The sequence below is a fragment of the Stegostoma tigrinum genome, chromosome 28 (genome assembly GCF_030684315.1).
Source record: "Stegostoma tigrinum isolate sSteTig4 chromosome 28, sSteTig4.hap1, whole genome shotgun sequence".
NCBI classification, from domain to species: domain Eukaryota; kingdom Metazoa; phylum Chordata; class Chondrichthyes; order Orectolobiformes; family Stegostomatidae; genus Stegostoma; species Stegostoma tigrinum.
In genome coordinates, this window is record NC_081381.1 from 10611627 (window position 1) to 10629132 (window position 17506).

General features: G+C 43.9%; 1 protein-coding gene across 11 annotated transcripts in view; it reads left to right on the forward strand.

The window, feature by feature from the left end:
* The window catches only part of LOC125466567 (polyhomeotic-like protein 2), a 271012-nt gene that overhangs the window by 26409 nt on the left and 227097 nt on the right, over positions 1-17506 (forward strand). The gene's annotated exons all lie outside the window — the stretch shown is intronic.

Sequence of the window (17506 nt, forward strand, 5' to 3'; positions counted from 1 at the left end):
AGAGATGACCTAGTGGATAATGAACTGATGTCTATATTGAAGCAGCCATCCAACCAACTAAGCTAACTGTAAGGGTGTACAAGTCTGAAAGGATTCATGTTGAGCAATGTTTGATGCACTGCACAATATGTTGTCATAAGGTCTACAGTGGCGAAGCAGCTTTGAGTCTTGGCCTCCCTCACTCTTACAGAGCCTGTGACCCAATGGAGAGGCAGGACAGCCCTGGATAGTGAGAGCTATCAACTAGTTCTTAAGCTCTATGTAACAGTGCGTACCTTGCTGTTGCGATTTTTGTATTTGAGTTGCCATCATAGCTTACACAAAATGTAGTTTATTTTGAATGCTTCCTCGTTAGACCGCAAGGTGGTTTTCCTGTACAACACCTGACCAAACAAACCTCTCTAGATTCACACCAGGAACAAAGATGGCATTGGCAGTAAACCTGACAAGTAGCTGGTAGAATGTTGGTGAGCTGTGGCGGGCATTTGTGTTACAATCGTGGGTGTGGCTTGTTGTGCAACTTACCTCTTCAAAGGCCCAGCACCCCCTCTAGAGTTTTGCTAAGTAACCTTGCTCTGAGAAGTTAGGGCAGCGACCTTTGCCATGCGGCTTTCCTTGAATTAGGGAAAGGATAGGGCACCCTGAACAGATTGTCGACTCCATTTGTACGTTCACGTTCCACTTTTCCAATCAAACTGGCTGACTAATGCCCCTGAGCAGCACCAGCAGATGGTTACAGTGCCCTGGTATCTTCCTGGTTTATGGACTGGAACTGTGCCCTCTTCCGTCCCAGCATCATTCATTCATTTTGGTGAGAGGATAATGTTAAATACTTTACTGCTTGGCATTCACTTCGACCATTTCAAAAATAGGAGGTTGATTTAAAGATAATCTCTTCAGCGTTTATAATGAAAATTGTACCTGAATGAGCAGGTATATGTATAATTGGGTTACATGATACAGTTGTTGCCCTTGGAGATTTATCCTTTCTGAAAATACTTCCACAAACAGCCTTGCCTTTCGGCTGGTTTGTTTGTTTGACTGAGGTTTTATCATGGCGAACAGCCCCAATATATGATTGTATTGTGCTTGTGCAATATGAAAGCCCTGATAACAATCTATTCGCACAGACTATAGTATTCAAGTAGCAATGAATTCATTCTTTCTGGGTCAGTGTGATCTGACCTGAACCGAATGAATAGACCCTCTGAAATTCATGTTGCTTGAAGCTGCTTTTGAAACAGTAGAGAGTTCCTGAAACAAGCTCCCTGCTGGTTTGAGAAGTGGATCGCAATGCCTGGAAGAAAGTCCCAGATTTGAAGGCAGTGTGCGCAGATGCAAAACTAACACAGAGCCTACGATTGACCTCAGCACCCTTTTTATTCAGCCACAATTTATTACAAATAGCTGGAGCTCCTGGCCACTGTCCAGTTCAATGTTCAATGTTCAATGGTACACTGGGATTGGGGTCAGCGCTTGCTTTTCTGGGTCAAATAGCCTTCTGAATCCACACCACAGACATGTACAAACTGTGTGTGTGACAAATTCCCAGTGAAACCAGTGTTCAGCATCGCAGCTAATAATTCGTTTCAAGATGAAACTATACAGTGCGGCTGTGTAACCGATCTGCAGTAACGTGTTCTTGGCCAGGATTGTATCCTGTGCTGCAGCAAAGGGTCAAGTGGTTGCTCTCATGCCATCTTCTATTTCATCAGCTTTTTACTTGGCTTTTGTTTCAACTAATGCCAGTTTGGTAAATAATTTCTATCCAACATTGCAATCAACGTAAAATTCAGCCTGGTGAGTGGGCAAGTGTGGTCCCTCAGGAACGATCACATGTTTGCTAGTTCCCACCTTGGAAAGGGATCACCATTTTGAGAGAAATGACGTGCAGGGTACTTGGGGTTGTCTTGTGTGTCAGCTCCCACCCAGAGCCATGAGTTGATGCTGTTTGTGACTCTGTCTGTCTGAGTTGTTCAATGGAACCTCAGCATTTCATTTTGCTTCAAGCACGAACGTTCCCATGCCTGACATGTTCTAGCCAGGTGTGTACTCAAATTAAACATGACACAAACTTCTGAAGGCACCTGCATTTCACCCAAGGTTAGCAAGTCGAGTGTGGAAAAACCTAGGTGCCGCAAACCATCCCCCAAACACCATCAATCGGAACAACAGAAGGAAATGAATGGGTGGGATCCTTGTGGGGTGAGGTGGGAAAGCTGCTTTACACCTTGTCCAACATTTACTCTCTGCAGGCAGTAAAATGAGATCTGGATTCCATCGTGGCTACTCCTCCCAGCCCCCCTGCCCACAACCCCACCTGCCATGAATGGTCAATGAGTCTAAATGACCATGTTTACCTTCTTGATGAAATCCAATTGGCAGCTTCTTCCTGATTGCCAATAATCTAAGAAATATTTGTGCTGTTCGTGCAGGCAACCCCATGTGTCTTATTTCAGGCTTGAACCGCTCTGTGGTTATTCCTACTCCGTGTAATAGAAGCAAAATCCATCCAGGCCACATTCAGTGTGAGTGGAAGGATGCAGATTTCCTGTGGATACCGCTCCTGTTTACCATGAAAGACCACAGTGTTGGCTGAGGAACAAACAGTAGGGGAAGAGAAGGATTTTGAACACTGAGCCGCGGGGAGAAAATCAGGGATAACGAGGACTGAGTGTGCCATGTGCCAGAAATTTAAAAAATAGTGCTGAGGAAAATCAATAGGTCTGGCAGCATCATTGGAGCAAGAAACAGAATTAGTTTTGAATCCAGTGTGAGTCCTCTCCAAAAACCTTTCTGTTCTACGGAATGGTTTTGAAAGAGTCAAAATGGACCAAGACGCAAAAGAGAAAAGGCCACTGGATCCGAAACATTAACTGACTTTCCTTTTCCTTCACAGATGCTGCCAGACCTGCTCAGCAGCTTCTGTTTTAGTTCAAGACTTTAACTCTGTTACTCTCTGCACAGATGCTGCCAGACCTGCTGAGGTTCTGCAGCACTTTATGTATTTCTGCCCCTGTTCTGAATGGTACGAGTTCCGTAAATGATCATCTTGTTTACCTAGATAATGAAATGTGAGGCTGGATGAACACAGCAGGCCCAGCAATATCTCAGGAGCACAAAAGCTGATGTTTCGGGCCTAGACCCTTCATCAGAGAGGGGGATGGGGTGAGGGTTCTGGAATAAATAGGGAGAGAGGGGGAGGCGGACCGAAGATGGAGAGAAAAGAAGATAGGTGGAGAGGAGCGTATAGGTAGGGAGGGGATAGGTCAGTCCAGGGAAGATGGACAGTCAAGGAGGCGGGATGAGGTTAGTGGGTAGGAGATGGAGGTGCGGCTTGGGGTGGGAGGAAGGGATGGATGAGAGGAAGAACAAGTTAAGGAGGCAGAGACAGGTTGGACTGGTTTTGGGATGCAGTGGGGGGAGGGGACGAACTGGGTTGGTTTTGGGATGCAGTGGGGGAAGGGGAGATTTTGAAGCTGGTGAAGTCCACATTGATACCTTTGGGCTGCAGGGTTCCCAAGCGGAATATGAGTTGCTGTTCCTGCAACCTTCGGGTGGCATCATTGTGGCACTGCAGGAGGCCCATGATGGACATGTCTTCTAAAGAATGGGAGGGGGAGTGGAAATGTTTGGGGCTATATTCCCTGGAGTGTCAGGAGGCTGAGCGGTGACCTTTTTATCGAGGCTTATCCATGCCCCATATGATTCTATAAGGTGAACAGCCCCGAGCTCCCTTCCCCAGGGTAGGGAAGTCCAAAACTAGGCGGCACAGCTTTATGGTGAAAGGCTAAAGATTTTAAAGCTACCTAAGGAGCAACTTTTTTTTTTCTCAGAGGGTGGGGCAGATAGGGAATGAGTTGCCAGAAGTGATTTGGGTTGGTGGGGGGTTGCTACAATTCCAACACTTTTTAAAATGATGGCTAACTAATTAGGAAGAGTTTTTAGAGAGATATGGGACTATATTAATTCTGGACATCTGTTCAACAAGTGGATCAAAGGGTCTGTTTCTTTGCTTTACACTTCTATAACTCTCTTGTGATGTTGCTCAGTGTTTACAAAATATTAAACTGCACTAGTCTTTGTTTCTGATTTAACTTTGCCTGCCACAAACTGCAATTTTTAAGCAGTTTGAACTTTACTGGCTTTGTGTACTCCTACAGCCAACCTCTGTCAGCTCCAGCCGGCAGGGCGATTCTGGTGTTTGTGGTTTGTATACTTTCTGTTACTGGTAACTTTTCTTCCTCCTTGCTTCAAATATTTTAATGACTCTTTCCCCATTTAAAAAATCTGGAATAGCCTCTGTCCTGACTCTGGCAAAATATTTCAAGTTGCAAGAACTCCCAAAAGTTTCTCTGCAAAATCCTCACACACCTCAACATTTTTTGTGGGGGGGAAAAAAAAGTTACAATTTAGAAGTACCAATTCCCCTCCTTTTGTCAACTCCCCAGATTACAGGGGGGAGAGCTTTATCCATTCGTGTAAGTAGGTTGCTTGCAGGAACACATTTATTTACAATATCAGAGGAAGATAATATTTGCACATGGCTACAAATGAAAAACACTTCCTCCCTCTCTCTCTCTCTCTCTCTCTTTGAGGAGATTTCCTTCCAAATATGCACTTGTCCTGCCTGTTTACATTGTCAGCAGGAGTATGACCTCTGTGTGTCTCATTTGCGATGTCACAGCAGATGTGCTAGGTATCTATTAATTTAATAAATTAAAGACACCATTTAACAGAAGATAATGATTGAGAGGAAAGCCATGAAGTTAGAAATGTCATGTCTCATTCAGATATCTGTCCAACTAAACACGTATCTTTTTGGACTTTCTTCTTGCCCTTGAACAGGTCTGTTAAGCACCCAGTTTTAGTAGGGAATAGAACCAAAAACAAACTGCTGGAAAAGCTCAGCAGGTCTGGCAGCATCTGTGGAGAGAAATCAATTACTGTTTCAGGTCATGTGACCCTTCCTCAGAAATGTAGTTGTAGAAACAAGTTTTAGCAAACACTTGGTCCATCACCAGGAGTGACAGTGAAGTTAATGACTACAGACAAGAACAAAGATTGGAATGGAAATCCTCCTTGGAGGGAGGAGCAAGACAAGGTGGGCATCCCTGGAAGAAATGTAGCAGTGAGTCAAATACTATACTAAAAACCAAAAGAACTGCAGATGCTGTATGGGATAGTCTGGCTACACTTCCGAGTGGCATTCTGTAGCCAGTTGGTGCTCTGTGTGACACCATCCTGAGTTGCTATGATCTCGCTTTGCCTTTGTTCCCCTTTGCATCGAGGGAGTCCACACTGGTCTTTTAGTCTGGGTAGCGACATAGTGCCTGCAGACCTCTGGTTGTGGCCAGACTGCATCAATGTTTAGAGATAACAAGCTGAAGAGCTGGATGAACACGGCAGGCCAAGCAGCATCAGAGGAGCAGGAAGGCTGACGTTTCAGGCCCAGACCCTTCTGAAGAAGTTTGGAGAGAATCCATCATTCTGTCTGTTTACCTTTTGAACCTTCGGTAGTCCTGCTTACTTTGGATACAAGGTGGGCTGCTCTGGTGTTGACAGAGGGGCACTCATTGATGTGCAGCCCCCTGGCCCACCTTTTGGGGCAAATTTAAACTTATCTGCTGGACATTCTGTGGCCTCCAGCATGCGAGCCCTTTACACCCATAAAACAGCAGAATTCTCCCCCACGTTTTCTCATAAATGATAACACGTGGCTGTTTTTGTTTAAAACCTAAAACAATAGCATCTGGAAGGGAAATGTACTGGCCCTGGCAATGTTCATTTAAACACTTGCATTTCTTCAAACTTCAGTCTATACTATATTTGAAACAAACCAATTGCGGAGAAAAAAAATCTTTGACAACATAATTACTTGCTTGTGACACATTTGTGTAAGTGAACAAAAGATCTCACGTGACCTTCTATGACCTGTTATTTGCTGCCAAAATAGACTTCCAGTCTGTTGAAAGGACTTGTTTTTGAGTTCATTACTGAACAATGCGTCTATTTATATTTAAACCCCTCTGTGTGAGAGGTGGGGGCAAAGGGGGGTGTTGTGTGCAAAAAAAAATGAAAGCCTGCTTTGAAACCAATTATTCTCGGCCATGTTTGTAGGAGCTGCCTCTGTGTGAAAATGTTCATGAAAAATCAGACAGCTGGCTGTATGTGGGTTAATTATTGCTGCTTTTTTTAATGATCTAAACAGAAATTTCTAACAGCTACAGTGTTTCCCTGAAAACTGGGACCACATGTGCTCCCAGGTATTTTATCTTGGCAACTGACCAGGAAGAGAGAGCGAGGGAAAGAGAGTCCCCTTTTTTAGTTTCTATAAAGTTGCTTTACTGTTCTGTGCTTGAGTTCTTTAATACTTGGGTGAAAAATGGAAATCTTGACCAAGTCCCTCCAGTCAAATTGTATTAAGTAATTGTAAAAACTGAAGAATATACATTGAATTAAGTGTCTCCTCAGTCCTGGATTGGTGCTTTCTTGTTTGTGTGGCCCTCGCTCTTCAGGGAGGGACGGATAGAAATGGAATTAGCAGATGGTACCCCTGGTCACCCAACCAACACCATCTATCCAATGAGTTTCTCGATATTAAAGAGATCAAGGGATATGGAATGTTGCAGGAAAATGTCTACAAGGAGAAAGATTGGCTATGATCTAGCTCAGTGTTGGAGTGGGGCTAATGTACTGTGAATGGCCTACTCCTGCTCCTATAGGCCAACAAAATTGGAATAATTACTCCTTTTAATCTTGTTGATTGGTGTGTTTTTGAAAATCGACTGCTACAGTTTCCACAGATGAGTTACTACCTTTTCATATTTCAGTGATTTTTTTGTTTGTGGAATCCTGTACTTTATCATATTCAAGTTTATGAAAGTGTCTCTCAAATTGAAGAGCCTGTCCTCCCTCCCTTTTAAATCACTGAACTTTACATAGCGAACTAACATCTGGCATTCTTCTTCATTCTTCATCTCCATAAGACTCTCTGTCCTTTGTTAGTATCACAGAGCAGTCTGAATGCTGTTTGCTGAATGTGCCTGAACACAGGCTGTTCTTTACCCTGAGAGTCACTGGCCTTTTTTCTTTCTCCCTTTTTTATTCAGTTGCTAACATTAAATTAGGGTTTTTCTTTTAGGGGTGGAGGAGAAAAGATGTAGTTTTGTCTTAAATATTGGAGTTTAAGATTAGGGCTGTAAGCAGTAATTTTCAAAACTGAAGATGATCCTGAATGTTACTTCGTCACACCTCGGCCAAGATATTCACTGTCAGCTACGTGTGACTAATGAGGAATCCAGATGTGGGTAAAGGCATCTTTCATTTGGTAAATGTAACATTAGTAACTTTCACTGGACCCATGGTCTCTACACTTTCTCATTTATGTGACATTTGCACTTTAACCTGTCGTCTTTTTGTTTTGTTATTGAAACAGGTGGGTTAAATGCCACAATCTTTGATCATTTGAAGTGCTTTCCTTGGAGTCCCAGGGATGCTTGTTAATGTACAAATTTAAATTCAGTCACACAATGCACATAAACGTGTATGAACTATTTCCTGCTAATTTCTGATATTAAAACTGTCACTGCAACTTTTTTTTGGTGCTGGCTAATAAAAATAGCCACACAGTTACACAATATTGCAAGAAGGATCGGAGTCAGAAACTGGTGAGTAAATCATTAGCAGGGCAACGTTGAAGGAAGGGGGGGAGAGAGTTACTAAGTTGCTGATGCAGCCACTATAGGCTGAATGATCTTTGGAATAACCTTTTTTTTAGAATTCCTACAGTGTGGAAACACGCTCTTCAGCCCAACAAGTCCACACCGAACCTCAGAACATCCCACCCAGACCCAGACCCCTATAACCCACCTAATCTACACCTCCCTGAACACTATATGGGCAATTGTGCATGGGCAATCTGCCTACCCTGCACATCTTCAGACTGGGAGGAAAGCCCTGCAGACATGGGGAGAATGTGCAAATCCCACACAGACAGTCGCCCGAGGCTGGAATTGAACCCGGGTCCCTGGTGCTGTGAGGCTGCAGTGCTAACCACTGAGCCACCATGCCACCCGTCTCTTGTGTAACTGCATTGTCTATCGGGGGAGTTTCCCTGAAAAGCTGTGACATTAAAACTGATGCTTTCTGTTCCAAAAACACGTTGGAGAAACTCGGCAGGTCCGGCATCATCTTTTGGTGGTTGGGGGGGGAGAAGAGAGAGAGACAGACGATGTTAACATTTCTAGTCCAGTCAGCCGCCTTCAAAACTGCATTAACACTGTATCTCTTTCCATCGATGCTGCCAGACCCGCTGATCTTTTATCACCAGCACTTTGTTTTTGTTTCAGTTTCAGATCTTGAGTATCTGTCACTCATTGTTTTATTTTAACACTTTGTAGTTTACTTTTAATGATTTTAGGTTTGCTTCACAATCGATTGATCATATTTTGAATTTAAATTTAATAAGCAACTACAAGAAAAGCAATACTGTTCAATCAACTCATCCTGTTTCCCAAGTGTAGGTCACTGTTCTCTGTCAGATATTGCCCCTTCTATTCCCTGCTCATCCGCACTCTCCCTTTATCTAGGTTTTACCCTCTTAAACCATCATGTCTCTTCCTTCACTGTGTCTGCCTCCATTTGGATTTCAGTCCTCCCACCCAGATCAGTATCTGTTTTACAAGAGCTTGGGCCTTTTAAGGTGCTGACCTCTGCTCCTAGCTATTGGTCACGATTTGATCATGAGCCGTAAGACCGAGAAGTGGGCCGTTCAGCCCCTCGAGCTTGCTCTGCCATTTAATACAATCATGGCTGAGTTCATCTCTGCCTCGACTTCACTTTTTCCTCCATGCTCTCCATATCCTTTCAATCCGTTGCTAATTAAAAATCTGTCTCTGCCCTCTATTGAGTAAATTTTAATGTCCCAGCATCTGCTGCCCCTGGGGAGTGAATTCTACAGATTCACACTTACTTAAGAGAAGTAATTTGTCCTCAACTCTGCTTTACATCTGTCACCCTTTATCCTAAAAACAATTACTGCATAAGATTTTTTTTCCCTAAAGTGGGCCATTGTCTCTGCGTCTTTGTAGCCTGGGCAGGAAGTGGCCAAGTGGTAGACTAATAACCACCAGACTAACTATCTAGAGACCAAGCGACTGCTCTGGAACCTGGGTTTGAATCCCACCCTGGTAGATGGTGAAATTTGTATTCAATGAAAAACCCGGAATAAACAGTCTAATGATGGCCATAGCAGATTGTCAGGAAAAACCCATCTGGTTCACTAACGTCCTTTAGGAGAGGAAGCTGCTATCCTTACCCGGCCTGACCTACACGTGACTCCCTCACAGCAATGTGGTTGACTCTGAACTGCCCTCTGGGCAATTATGCATGGATAATAAATGCTGTCCCAGCTAGCAACGTCCTCATCCCAGGAATGAATATTTTAAAAGAAAATCCTTTAGCATCTTGTAGAGCTCTGTTGGATCTTCTCCCATACTCTCTAGGATGTAGAAGAATCTGCCTAAATGACACTCCGGCTTTTCTAAGCAGAGAGCCAGGAGCAGGGCCTTTTAGCTCCCTCTGTTTGATTTGTTTTTTGCTGCTGAATTGCTGGCATTGTCAAGTGTAACCCAGGACCCGGTGGGCTCGATGTGTTCAGCATGGGCCATGCACTCCTGAGTGCTCTTTGGCTAACAGCTATTTGACGATACTCTGGAGTTTTACCCAGGACAGTTAAATGTGCAGCAGTGTTCAGTAACGATTGGGTTTCAGCTGCTTTTATTTAATGATGTTTAGTACAAACTTAGTCCACTGCAGATCCTCCTATCTTTTCTAACCCCCAGCAGCAATATAGACGGTGTTTATTAAGTCTGTCCTGTCCATATGAAATGGTGCACTGTGAGAATTAGATTGCCACAATTCCAAAAATGTACAAAGCCTTTTGACCCATGGCCTTGTTAAGCTTTTATTACGGTAACCCACCCAACCTGAACATACCGAGACTCTGATCTTCAGCCTGCCCTTGCCTCATTCTGGTTATTTTGTTGCTAAATGTTTCTCTTGCACGAGGAACCTTCAAGTTGCTTCTGAACAAAGATGGCTATGCTCGTTTTGTCTCTTGCTCTCTGCATTTTCAGGAATCTGTTCCATGTGGCTGCTTTTCAGAAATTCACTGAACACCATTTATGCCAAGCCCAGTGTGAGCTGGTGTGCGCTTGCATTCTTTTTTCAACTCTACCTGAACTGGTCTTTCAATCTCATGGGACAATAATCTCTTATTTCCTCTTCCTGTCTCTTTCCCTCTGAAGGTACAGGGTTACAATCTCTCACCTCTGTACTGTCCTGTTACATTGCCCTTCTGTCCATTCATCTCCTACAGGTTTAGTGACGGTGTTTCCTGTGTCACCAAGCAATCTGCAACCTATAATGCTCACTTGCAGCAGGAATTGGATATTCCCTAGAATAGTGCCTACTCTGCTGGACACCCTGTCCCCTTCCATCCCCTCGGCCGAGCCTACTGCAGAGATAATGGCCTAGTGGGGTGATCACTGGGCTGTTGATACAGAGACCCAGCTAATGCTCTGCGACCTGGGTTTGAACCCTGCCGTGGCAGGTGGTGGCATTTGAATTTAGTCAAAGTCTGGAATTCAGAATCTAACGATGAGCATGAATCCATTACTGATTTGTCAGGGAAAATCCATCTGGATCACCGATGCTCCTGAGATGCTGCTGGGCCTGCTGTGTTCATCCAGCCTCACACTTTATTATCTTGGGTCACAGATGCCTTTTCTGGGGAGGAAACTGCCATCTTTACCTGGTCTGGCCTCTGACTCCAGACTCACAGCAACATGATTGACTCTGACTCTGACCTAACCTATCAGCAGTTAGGGATAGACAATAAATGCTGCCTAGGCATGGTGGTGCCCTCATTCGTGAGTTTAAAAAGAAATGCTGTGATCTCTGTGTCCTCTCGGTCCCAGGGCAATACCTGGGAGAAGAGAACATAAGGGATGCTGTTGTGGGCCCCGGGCCCAATAGTTATCCTTCAGCCAATCCCTCCCTGAACGGGTTATTTTGGCTGGTATCACGTAGCTGTCTGCAGCAGATGATTCAGTGGTGGTAGTGGGCTAGTAATCGAGACATCCCTGCCAGTGCCGTGGGGTTTCTGGCCTCAAATCCCATGAAGGCAACTACTGGAATTTTAAAGTCACTGATAATTTTAATAAATGAATTGGCTGTTTAATTCCTTCTATCCAAACTATGCAACAACTATTGATTTCTGATTGACACCTGTCTAGTGCCTGCAGCACCACCTTTATTTTTAGTTATTTTTGTAATTATCCCTCTGCCTCGTTTCTAATTAGATCTATAGGTCACCCTTTCACTTGTCGAGCTGTCGATACTTTACACACACAGTCTGGCTGTCTTGATCACCTGCAGAGACCTATTTGGCTTCTCTCTCTCTCTCTCTCTCTCTCTCTCTCTCTCTCTCTCTCTCTCTCCCCCTCCCCCCTATAACTTGTGGTGTATGACCTTCAACCTTGTCCATCCCAGTCCAACACCAGCACCTCCACATCACAATAACAATGGTTTCAGAGATGATAAACTTCAGTTTCGTGGATAGATTGCAGAAGTTAGGACTGCTCTTTTCTCTTTGCAGAGAAGGTGCTTAAAGGGAGACCTAATGAAAGTTCTGAAAATCATGTATAGGACTATGAGAGAGAAAGCGTGCACGCGAGTGAGAACATAGATTTAAAGTGATGTGCAATAGATGCAAATATGTGAGAGAAAAATCTTTTTCACTCAACAAATGCCTACTACTAGTTGGTAACAAGTAGTTAGGAGCACACTATCTGGAAACACGATCAGGAGAGATTCATTTAAGGCATTTGGGGGCTATCTGGATAAAAAATGATGACCAAAGGCTTGGGGGATAAATCTGGAGATTGGCACTGTGTAATTTTGTTTGAAGGGCTCGAGTCGCCTTATTCTACACAATAACAATTCTGTGACACTCTGTCTGTACTCGTGACTCCACTGGCTAATATCCCTGCCTTTCCAAAAAAAGTCTTTGTATTTGCAGAGGCTAATTTAAACATGGATCCTGCGAGCACGTTTTTCTGGTCGTTGTCCGCATGGTGGAAAATTACAGCTTCTTCACACTGCCCTATAGTCACCTGTGTAGCCAGATCACTGTTGAGCATCAAGCCCTGGGTGACTTTCACCACCTGAAGTGGTACCCCTATAAATGCAAATCCATTTCTGTCTTGGAGAAGTTAACTAATTTCTAGCATGTCAGCTGCTGGCAGCTCTGAGCAGCATTAATGCTGGATCTGTCTTCCATAAACCCCACACAGTGAGCTACTAATCACCTATGCTTTCTGACTTTCTCCTAAAAAGATAAACCACGTTTTTCAAAACACTGCTTGTTGTCTGCATGTGAATTAGAAACCTGTATGAATGGAAAACATTTGACAAAATTCCATGCAGATTACAGTTTACAATTTACAATTGAGAAATTCTGTAGTATGAAGTGTCTGACCACTAACTGACCTTTGTTCATTGACTCTCTCTCTCTTATCAAAGTTGCTTCTGTTAAATTTTGCTAATCATTAGCCACCAAGTGAGCTGATGGAAACATACTGGAGATGTGATGGTCTGAGTTAGAACTACAGAGGCCAGGACTTCCAGAAAAGTGTTCAAAACCACTGTGGAATTAAATAAGTATGGATTTAAGGCTAGTCAGCAATTTGTCATTTTTGTGACTGTGAAACTGCTGAGTTTGCACTTTATAAAAATTCATCTGGAAATTTTCTTCTTGATGGGAAATCTGACTGAGACAGTTTCTCCAGTTTTTAAGTGCCTGGTGAAATGGCTGACCAATGACCTTCTCCAAGCAGTTAGGGATGGCCAAGAGATGCTGGGTCTTGCCAGCAATGCTCACACCCTGTGGAGAAAAAATCCAGATTGTGTTTATGCAGCTCCTAACCTAAAACACCATCCAATAATTTCACTAGGCCATCACTGGACTGTTAATCCAAAGACCCAGGTAATGTTCTGGAAACTTGTTTCAGTTCCTGATAAGGCAGATGGTGGAATTTGAATTCAATAAAAATCTGGAATTGAGAGTCATGGTAACCATGCAACTATTGTCAATTGTCAGGAAGAAACCATCTGGTTCCCTAATGCCCTTTTTAGAGAAGGGAAACTGCCATCTTTACCTTGCCTGGTCTAAATGTGACTCCAGGCCCACAAATATATGAATATAATACAGGCCCTCGTGGCCCATGATGTTGTGCCGACCTATTATCCTACTAAGTACAATCTAACCCGTTTTGCCCTACATTTTACTATTCTTCCCCCCCCCACCATGCATCTAGTCAAGAGTCGCTTAAAGGCCTTTTAAAGTATCTGACTCCACTGCCACAGCCGGCAATGCATTCCACACACGCGCCTCTCTGTGTGAAGAACCTACTCCTGACATCTCCCCTATGCCTTCCTCCAATCACCTTAAAATTATCCCCCCTTGTAATAGTCATTTCTGCCCTGGGGAAAAAGTCTCTGACTGTCCACACTCTCTGCTCTCATCATCTTGTACACTTCCATCAAATCACCTCTCAGCCTCCGCTCCAGTGAGAAAAGCCCTAGCTCCTTCAGCCTTTGCTCATTAGACCTGCCTGCCATTCCAGGCAGCATCCTGGTAGTTCTCCTCTGCTCCCTCTCTAAAGCTTCCACATCTTTTCCATAATGAAGTGACCAGAACGGAACACAATATTCCAAGTATGGTCTAACCAGAGTTTTATAGAGCTGCAGCATAACCTGAAGGCTCTTAAACTCAGTTCCCCTGCCAATGAAAGCCAACACGCCAGACGCCTTCTTTACAACCCTATCAACTTGGGTTGTAACTGAGGGATCTATGGACATGGACCCAAGATCCCTCTTAACTTCTATCTCAGCAATTAGGGACAGACTAAATTCTACCCTCGTCAGAGAGATCCTCCATTCTGTGAATGAATAAAATACAAGGTTGTGACAACAGCAACACTATTTTAAGACCTTAATTCAACAAGCAATTCTGCTTTCGGTTCCTGGCTCATTATCAAACAAGCTTTGTAATGCCTTCTAGGTGAGAGGTCACTGCTTACAAATGGAATGTTGGATTCGACTGAGATTTTTCAAAAAGAGAGAGCTAAAATCACCTGCAGCCATTCCAGATTTATGGAAGCTCATCTTATTTATATCATACAGTGCTTTAACCATCTGGTTCAGCCTGGGGGTGGGGGGAGGGAGGCCATCGACATGCGTAAAAGCATGCTTAGATGGAGCTCACTACTTGTGTTTACAGTAAAGAGAATGATGGACCAGCTCGGTCTGCTGAATTCCTACAATAAATATTCAAATGATATTTATTGCCTGTTCAATCTGGAATAGATCAGCCCTGTCACTGTTCCACTATAACAAACATGATGTTTGAACATTGTGTTGGCTTCATGATGCGAACAGCTAGTAACTCAGTGTAATGGGGCAATCAGTCTTCATCTTGTTGGCAATGGCTGCTGGTTTCTGTGCTAAAGGGCACAAAACATAGCACCTAAGTGAAGGGTTATAATCCAGCTATAATTGATGATAGACCCATATTGCAATATTTCTGTATTGACCATGTCCTACACCCACCATCACCTGTCAGCTGGCACTACCAGCTGAGGCTGGGGCTTGGCCAGGCAGAAAAATAACAGCACGACTTGGCCCTGTACAAGTGCTGCCAATCTCAATGGCAAAAGATTTTGTTCTTTTTAAAACTCTTTCCCTCCCAACAACTAGCTAATGGAGAGCCCAGCTGGGGGTCAGGAGGGGACAACTGCAACATAAATGTAGAGATTGCTGGAAAAGCTCAGCAGGTCTGGTGGCATCTGTGAAGAGAATTCAGTGTTAACGTTTCAGGTCCAGTGACCTTCTGACAGAACTGATGGTAGCTGATTTCTCATCACGGATGCTGCCAGACCCGCTGAGCTTTTCCAGAAATCTGTTTTTGTTTCTTATTTATAGCATCCACATTTCTTCTGGCCATAACACGAGGCTTTGTGTGTTTGGGTAGAGGGGGAAGTGCGCTATTGGTAGCGGAGTGGGGTTGGATTGGGTGTGAATGTTGGTATTCCCTTTCCTGGGTCCATAGTGTGAAAACCTTCCCTACTTTCCTTTCCCTCCCTTGTTTCCCAATGTGTGGGAAAGCTGAGGAACTACAGTTAGCTGCCAATAAGGTCCCCATTTCCATGTTAGGAGCCTGATTATTTTTCTTTGAGTTCATTCACGGGATGAGGGCACTGCTGATTAGGACTAGTCCCCAATCCCCATCCCTGACTGCCCAGAGAGCAGTTAAGAGTCACTTGCATTGCTGTGGGTCTGGAGTCAGGCGAGGTAGTTTTCTCCCTTAAAGGATATGAGTGAACAAGATGGGTTTTTCTGATGATCGACAATAGGTTCATAGTCATTGTTAAATTTTTTTCAATTCAAAATATTTATTGAATTTGAACCTGGTTCTCTGGAACATTTTTGTGCTCCTAAGATGCTGCTTGGCCTGCTGTGTTCATCCAGCTCCACATTTTGTTCTGGGGATAACATTTACCTGGGTCTCTGGATTAACATTCCTGCAGCCTCCCAGATTTATTACATGAACCAGAATGTTAGTTGTTGCAGTCAGCACCCCCAAGCCTGCAGGATAAAGAGTTGACCATGAGTGTCTGAGATAGGCTGTCTCTCTCTGTACCCTGTGTTTAAGTCTGTAACCTTTGACCCTCTCCCCTCTGTGGTGGGGGTGCAGTGGGGGTAGTTTGTGGTCTCTACAAGTGGAATGAAGTGAACAGAAAACTATGGATTCTGTGTGGGTTTCTGAACCTGGCTGCAGTTTGGATTGGGGCAGGCATATCTTGCTGCAGTTGGTCAGGGCCTTGGTACATGTGCACCTGGAGTTCTGTGCACAGTTATGGCCTCCTTATCTGAGGAAGGATGTGATGGAGGGAGTGCAGTGATGGTAGGGCTAACGTATGAGAAGATTGGATTGGCTAGAACTATATTAATTGGGGCTTATAAAGATCGGGGGGTTGGATTTTGTATCATGGTGTCTTGGTTACTGTAGGTGATATGCATTTTGTAATCACTTCCCACTCTGATGCCCTCTGCCCCAACATGCCTGCCAGCAATTTAGTGGACTCCATGTTGCATTATGTGAGTCAACCGGAAAGTAGTTAGGCTGCTGCCATCCCCGTTTCAGTTTGGGATCTATGGGCTTACTTTGTCTGTTATGATAGAGAAAACTTATTAGGTATCTAATGAGCAGAGAGCCTTTTAAAACCAGATGCAGTCAATTTCTGTAACAAACCAGGCCTAAATGACATTGATCTTGCCAACATTGTTGCTAGAGAAGGGGATGGCTGAGTGGCATTATGCAGAGAGCCAGATAATTGTCCTGGGGATGTGGGCTCAAATTCTGCCATGGCAGATCATGGAACTGGGATTCCAAAAAAATTCTGGAATTAAGAGTCTGTGACTATGAAATTATTGCTGATTGTTGGAGGGAAAACCCCATCTGGTTCAGTCTCTGCAGGAAACTGCTGCCATTATCTGGTCTGGCCCACGTGTGACTCCACACCTACACATAAATATGGTTAACTCTTCTGAGCAATTAAGGACAGGCAATAAATGTTGGCCTGTGAATAAATGTTTAGATAAACTCAATGAGGAGATATCAATGATCCATCTGTCTCTATTGACACCCAGAGCTGTCCATCTTTCCCCACCTGTCACCTTCAGATTGGGTGGAGCTAAATGCAGTTTTTTAACATTAACTCTTTCAGAACCATTACCCAGTACAAACCCCTTTCTCCAGTTGATTCATTCTCCTTTAGAATGTAGCTCCACGGAATAGTCTCTTGTTGAATTTTACAGAAATGATGTTGAGGCAGCATTTTGTTTCTGTCTCCCCAAAGCTGTTTGGGGAATAACAGGCTAATAAAAGCAGTTTACGGATGATTGAGTATTTCCATTTGCTACATCACCCACTGGACAGATGCGACCCACGTTTTGGTCCACAAACTGACACCAGTAAAACTGCGAATAAACCAAAGGATCTATTAATCCTGAAGGTCTTTAGTGGCACGTGGTTTAGAAGTGAATTATGTTGAGTTATTTCTAGACTCTGCAGGTGAATATTTATTGGTGATGGAGATGCTAGCTGATGAACGTCAGTTTTAAATGGACAGCTGCTCTGATCAGTTGTCAGGAACACAGCTATGACCAACAGCTCCGAAACCAAACTCTTCAAAGACGTTCTCAACCCGCACACTTGAGTTTAAAGGAGGCAGGACAAGCAGTAGTTGACAGCAATGGTTAGATTCACTGTGTGGGGTCCAAATTATACACAACCTGCTTATCTATGTGTTAATGTTAACCGAATGCCTTCCTCTGGTGGGCACTGTCGTGAGTGTCCGTGCAGTGAATGTTGCTGGGG